A 7,660-nucleotide genomic window follows, 5' to 3' on the forward strand; every position below is an offset into this window, starting at 1 on the left:
CAATGGAGGAACCCAAGCTTTCCAACCGCTCTGGCCGGCCCTGGCCTCCACTCAGGGCTACAAAGTTTCAATTATAGAAGATAAATAAATCCCAACAAAAATGGCTGCAGCCAAGGAGCGAGCAGGAAGCTTGGGTTTCCCTGTCGATGGAGAAAGCCAAACTTCCTGGCATGCCCGGGCATCTGCTCAAGGCTACAAAGTTTCAATTATAGATAATAAATAAATCCCAGATCCCAGGGCCTCCCCTTGGGTCGCCAGGGGGCATGGCTGGCCTGCAAACCACCACAGGCCTGTTGCCCAGGCCACCCCATGCCCCAAGGGAACCCCCACCCTGATCCGGGACACCCTTCAGGGCAAACCAGCTGGCCCCCACCCGTGTACCAGGCCTCTATCCTATCTAATAAAAGAGTAATATGCAAATTGACCATCTCTCCAACACACAAGATGGCTGCCCCCATGTGGTCAAAGATGGCTGCCCCCATGTGGACACAAGATGGCCACTACAAGATGGCCATCAGGGGAGGGCAGCTGGGAGGGACCAGGCCTGCAAGGGAGGGCAGTTGGGGGCGATCAAGCCTACAGGGGAGGGCAGTTAGGGGTTACCAGGCCAGCAGAGGAGGGAAGTTGGGGGTGATCGGGCCTGCAGGGAAGGGCAGTTGGGGGGGGACCAGACCTGCAGGGGAGAGCAGTTGGGGTGGACCAGGCCTGCAGGGGAGGGCAGTTAGGGGCAATCAGGCTGGCAGGGGAGCAGTTAGGCATCAATCAGGCTGTCAGGGGAGTGGTTAGGGGGTGATCAGGCTGGCAGGCAGAAGTGGTTAGGGGCAGTCAGGAAGACAGGCAGGTGAGCAGTTGGGAGCCAGCAGTCCTGGATTGTGAAAGGGATGTCCGACTGCCCATTTAGGCCCAATCCTACCAGGATCAGGCTTAAACAGACATTCAGACATCCCTCGAGGGGTCCCAGATTGGAGAGGGTGCAGGCTGGGCTGAGGGACACACCCCCATGCATGAATTTCATGCACCAGGCCTCTAGTGTATGTATAACTGATAAGGAATTTTAAACAATATAACCACAGATAACATTTACAATGAACAATATCTTTAAAAAAATATTTCTATTGATTTCAGAGAGGAAGGGAGAGGAAGAGATAGAAATATCAATGATGAGAATCATTGATTGGCTACCTCCTGCACACCCCACACTGGGGATTGAGTCCACAACCCTGGCATGTGCCCTGACCGGGAATTGAACAGTGACCTCCAGGTTCATAGGTCGATGCTCAACCACTGAGCCATACCAGCTGGCCTACAATGAACAATTTCTTAATATCAATTTTCCCAATGTATGTTTTGTTCCAATTGTCTAAAAAATGTCTTTTATAATTGGGTCCCAATTTGAAGATCCCAAATGATCTACACTTTGTGGCAGAGTAACTCATAAATAAAAGACTATAATTTTAATTTCTATAATCTCTATTTGAATCAATGTTTAGGAGACTTTTAAAAAATATACTACAAGACTTCCTTTGCAAAAACTCAACTGCTTTTATAAAACTGACAGGTTAAATGTTTGTTGAAAATATATGGAGTGTGGGGAGGGAGGAAAAATGGAGTTGAAAAGGAAAATGGAAGTTTAAAAGAAGGAAAGGAGACGCTTTTGTGAAATAGCCTTTGTACAGATAAAGAGAAATGAAGCCAAGAAGACCTGGCTCTTTAAGGGTCTTCCTGAGTTTGCTGGAGGAGGGTCTGAATGTAGGTGGGAAACTGAGGAGGGTGGTTGAAATTATCAAACTTTTCTGATATTTTCTAAATTAAGTTGTTTTAATGCAAATTGTAGCCTAGAGAATTAGGGGAATACGTTGAGAGATGCTCTGGTTGCAAACCATAGTTTTCCTTTTACTAAATTAAAACAAAAGTTACACAATGCCTTTGTGAAGCTAATGAATGGGATGCATTGATTAGAGGGACTCTATTTTATTGGACAAGGAAAAAGCCTGAAATTTAGGAATCAAAAGCAAAATAAAGTATTTGGTCAATACAGCAGAAACTGAAGCAGTCAGCAAACCTTGTCAAAAACACACAAAATGGAAAGGAGTAAGATCAAGAAGAAAATGCATTATTCGAGAATGGAAATCAGGACCTACACACTGGTCACTGGATCTCTTGGAGTTAATGTTCCAGTAATGGCTGTTCTGAGTGGGTGCCAGTTCCTGTTGCCTTCTCAATGAAATACTTTCCATATGCTAATAAAATTATAGTAAAAAAAGTATTTATAAAGTAAACAACTCTCCTCTAAAGCATTAAGCAGTTTACTTCTGCTCCCAAACACGTACCTCAAACAGTAAAACCAAAGACCTTCAGTTACACAGACTCACCTTTTTTCTTTTCTTCTTCTTATTTATTTATTTATTTATTTATTTATTTGTTTATTTTTTTGGTTAACCCTCACTAGAGGATATTTTTTTCCAAAGAAGGTAGGGGGAGAGAGAGAGAGAGAAGTGAGAGAGACACATCTATTGGTTGCCTCCCACACTTGCCCTGATTGGGGGGTGGGTGGGAGGGGAATGACCACAACGCAGGTACATGTCCTTGACAGGGGAATTGAACCCTTGATCCTTGGGTGCGCATGTCAATGTTCTAACCATTGATCAACATGGGTCATGCCAGAATCACTCCTTTTAATGACCATCTATTGTTATTGAGTGTGTCCCATAGGTGGTTCTCATTTTTAGCAGCTTATCAAAGCATCCCTTTCAACCACATACTCTCTTTAAAAGAATAAAAAATAAAAAATAAAAATCTTTACATCTGCAGAAAGACCTTAGCACCCCAGAAATGTTTTGCTATACCTAAGATATTGATATTACATTCATAAGTCCTACTCTCCTCATATAGCACTGACCTATTTTGCTAACTTTATCACAGGTGACAAGTATTTCCTATGATATCAGGTAAGATCCACTTGTCCACTGATTGCTTAGAAGTACTTCCTAGGCTTCCTTATCTGTGTGTCTCAATATTCTTTAATAAAAATAATAACTCTCATGCTTCTAACTCTGGAAGGAAATTAGTCAGTGGTACCTAAGACCCTTTACCATTATAAATTTATCCAGATTTAGACACCCAAGGAAGGATGATTTGAATTGACACATGACTTCAATTTTCATATGTGGTGGAAAAATAACCCTGACTATTTATTCAATATTAAGAGACAATTGAATTAAGTTCTAGAGAAAGGGAAATTCTCTTAATTTGCTTATTGCATCCCTTAAACTGATTTTCCAAGGAGAAAACTCTCACTCAATAAACAAGATAATAAACTTAAGAAATTTGTATTCATTGATAATTTCAACCTGTAGACATTGATAATTTCAGTGCTTCTGAGCAATACCTTTTTTCAACTTATTCATATAAAAATCTGACATCTTGATTGATATACATTATTTGCTTCATGAGTCAGTGTAGACTGGCATAAATTTTAGCATAAAAAAACAATTATTTTCTAAATACACAAATAGAAATAAACTAGAGGCCCAGTGCACTGCCATGGCACTGCGCTCACAAGCCATGAGCCCAGTTTCTGGCTGAGTGGTGTTCCCCCTGTGGGAGCACACTGACCACCAGGGGGCAGCTCCTGCATTGACTCTCTGCCCCCTGGTGGTCAGTGCATGTCATAGTGACCAGTCGTTCTGCTGTTCAGTCAATTTGCATATTAGCATTTTATTATATAGTATTTTGTTTATCACCAAATTATTCCATTTTAAATTCCATTTTCTCAGAACTATATTTATTAAAATAACAAAATAACTACTATTTTTCAGGATCCAGTATTAATAATAATATATATATATATATATATATATGTATATATTTATTTATTTTGTTTAAATCACAAAGCAAAATGAATTTGGAATGTATATTCTATTTCCTCTGTTCTGATTTAAAAAAATAGTCTCTTTTGAACATTGGGTCTCATAGCCAACACATGTTCATTGTCTCATTTTCTCTTATACAATCCTGAAGTATTTCACTTTCTGCCTTACATATAATATTCTGGCTGAGTTTCATTTCATTGTCCATACGAATGCTTTTCAGTCCTATCCCAGCTCTATTTCATTCTTGTGCAAGATATTGAATTTTAAAGTTGTCTTTTGTAACAGTTGTGCTCCTCACACAAAGGAAAAAAATTCAGAACTACAAAACTGAAAATTAAATAGGAATTGTGGTCAGGTAAGAAAGAAATAAGCTAGACCTATAGGGTCAGTGACATAGAGATCACATACCATGTGAGCATTTAAATACAAATTATCCTGCCTTTACAGGCACCTCTAACTCATAAGTATCATCCTTAGGAGGGGAGTATATTTCAAATTGACTAGACTCTCTGATGACAGGCATCAGTCCTGGTGCTCAGCTTCTTTGTGAGCAATACGAGCTAAAGCCCTACATTCTTCTTGCAAATTTGAAGCTGATGATTAATCTATTCTTCTAGGATCTGTCAAAAATCGGACATCAGTAGTAATCCAGCTTCATGGTTTCATTTAACCACTACATCAAATCTAGCTAATGGGCTAGAATCACAGATAGGCTTTCATGCCCTCTGCTGGATGTTCAAAGAAAATGCTACACCTTTAGCAGTAAGAAAACCTCATTAAAAAAAAAAAAAAAAAAAAAAGGAATGCTCTTTAACATGGGAAGAAAATAATCTAGTCCTGTCAGAATTAAAATCAGAGACACTGGGTTAAATAGAATATTAACAATTTATTGATGAACTAAGATGCAGGCAAAGATTGGCCGAGATGACAGAATTCTTTTATCATCATGATAATCCCATAGTCTAAATTAGTGTTATTATTGTACTAGAGGCCCTGTGCACAAAATTCATGCACAGGGGGTAGGGGGAGGGAGCAGGGCCCCTCAGTCCATCCTGCACCCTCTCCAATCCGGGACCCCTCGGGGAATGTCCGACTGCTGGTTTGTGCCCACACTTTTAACAGATGACAGCTCCATTGTTGTTTTTTTTCTTTTCATGCTTAAACCCACTGGAATTAGTAGGTATTCAAAGTGTGCATACATTTTGGGGGGACACCCTATATATCTCTAGTCAGCAGTGAAAGGAATCAATGGCGGATTTGGATCCCGCAGACAGGGGACTTCGCTCACTCCCTGCATGTCTCCCCACTCCACTTTCCATCTTCGAGGGCAGCAGGAGAATCAATGTTTTCTCTCATTAATTTGGAAAAACACGTCCTGTCACCCGCTGCCTGGCAGGAGTGCTCTAGGCTCTAAGCGAGCGAGGCTCGGTCAGGGCAGCCTTCGCTCATGGGTGCTGGCACCCAAAGTGCACATTCCTCCTCTGCAGTCACCCCGACTGTCCCACCGTTTCACTGAGAGGACGGAAAGCCTCACCTCCACTGGGTTCCTGATCTTGAACGCTGACTGAAGGCACCTCAGCGAGGGCGCCCCCTGCGCCCACCAGGTGTGTCTGTCCACACCTGCTCCCGCCCCAGCACCTGCATTAGCCCCATGGAGGTGATCACGTCGCTAGACTGGCCTCTGTGGGAACAGGGCATCACCACTCTGCCCTCTCACTGTCATCTCACAGGTGCCCACCCCAAGCACCCAGAACACCTAGACACTCTCCAAAGGACGTGAGCATGCTGGAGGGGACGTGTGCACATTCTGTGGGGGATGTAGGCATGCTGGGGTTGATGGAAGTGTGGCGGAGGGGCTGGGGGAACCTGCGCACGCCATGGTCCGGGACTGTTGCAGGCACGTGTGGGTGACAGCGCGCTGGGGGATGTTTGCATGCCGGGTTGGGGGAGGGGGGTGGAGATAATACACACATCAGAGGCCTGCAGCTGTGCAGACTTGCAAACCCCCGTGTTGCGGCCAGGAGAACGTCAATCTGGCCCACCACGGTGGCTGTCCCTGCTATCGCGCACCTTCTGGGCCAGGAGGTGGGACTTGCACAGCCATTCCTCGGCATTGAAGGCCTGCAGGCACTACTTCAGCTCGGCCCGCAGGCTCTGCTTGGCGTGCTCACAGCTGCCACCACTGCCATGTGGGGAGTACAGGCCGCCCTCCCCTGGCCCGCCTCCCCTGCCCAGAGGCTCTCTGCATGCACTGCCCACCAGCCCAAAGCGAACTGCCCACCAGCCACTCTGTGCCTGCGTGTGCTGCCCACCCACCTGGAGCACGCTGCCCAAGGTGACGAAGGCAGGCGTCCCGCCCCACCCACTGGCTGCTCTGTGCCTGCTCGCTGCCCACTGGCCCGGAGCGGGGTGCCTGCCTTTGTCACCTTGGGCAGCGTGCTCTGGGCAGGTGGGCAGCGCTCGGGTGGGTGGGCAGGCGTCCCACCCCACCCACTAGCCGCTCTGCACCTCTGCACACTGCCCTCTGGCCCCGGCCACTCTGCGCCTCCACGCCTGCGTGCTGCCCACAGGCCCTCCACCGGCAGGGCGGAGCAGAACACCTGTGTCGTCGCTGTGGCGACGACGCAAGCATCCTGGCCCGGCCGCCACCATCTTTGTCGCAGAGTGGCCCTCAATTTGCATATTATCTCCTTATTGGCTGTGGGTACCACCATCTTTGTTGCAGAGTTATGGTGAATTTGCATATTCCCTCTTTATTAGATAGGATTGTTTGCAGTAGTTTTCAGTGGACCATAAAGAGCACCTGCTACAGAACTTGCAAGTCTCTGTCTGGAGGTCAAAGCCAAGTGATGGAAACTGTAGTACCATTAAAAATAATACAATCCCAGCTGGTGTGGCTCAGTGGTTGAGCATCAATCTATGATGCCATTCAATTCCCAGGCAGGGCACTTGCCCAGATTGCGGGCTCTATCTCCAGAAGGAAGGAAGCTGATAGATGATTCTCTCTCATTATTCATGTTTCTCTCTCTCACTCCCTCGCCCTTCATCTCTGAAATCAATAAAAATAATATTTTTTAAAAACACTAAATATGTTGGGGAAATAAATTCAGACCTTGTACAATAATTAACATATAATAGTTATTCAGTATTTCTTAGATAATAAATGAAAATGTAACCTGTGGTACTTAATAAGAGATCTTTGTCAGAAACGTTTCTATGAAAACAAAGTGTTTTTATTACCAGCCCTATCCACCTGCTTAAAGCCTGTCCCCACACTTCCTTCCTCACCTGGATAAATAAACCAAGCCACCAGAGGCCAAGCATGTAGTTTGCTTAGACTTGCTCTGACAAATAAATGCAGCTGTCTTAAAAATAAATTCCGGTCACTTCAACCCAGACTTGCAATAACTTCTGACAACTCCAGCTGCTGAATCATTAGTCCCATCTCCAGATGTGCTTACACTTTTCTAGGTGTTAATTATAACCCCAAACGGTTCTGTAACTGGAACAGATTTTAACATACATAACTTATAGGATATGAACAAAAATTCAGAAAATGAATAAAATATTAAGTCACCTGTAGTCTCACTACTTAAACACATTTACGTTTAACATTTTATTCTTCCATATAGCATGATTTCCTGTTTGTCTTCAATTGTAAGCTATCACTTTGTCAAAATTTATTTGTTTAATTTTATATTTCTTTTTAATTAAAGTAATGCATGAATTTAGTTTTAAAAGTCAAATAGTACTATAGGCTTATTATAAACACACACACACACACACAC

The sequence above is a fragment of the Eptesicus fuscus genome, chromosome 3, assembly GCF_027574615.1.
Source record: "Eptesicus fuscus isolate TK198812 chromosome 3, DD_ASM_mEF_20220401, whole genome shotgun sequence".
Classification (NCBI taxonomy): domain Eukaryota; kingdom Metazoa; phylum Chordata; class Mammalia; order Chiroptera; family Vespertilionidae; genus Eptesicus; species Eptesicus fuscus.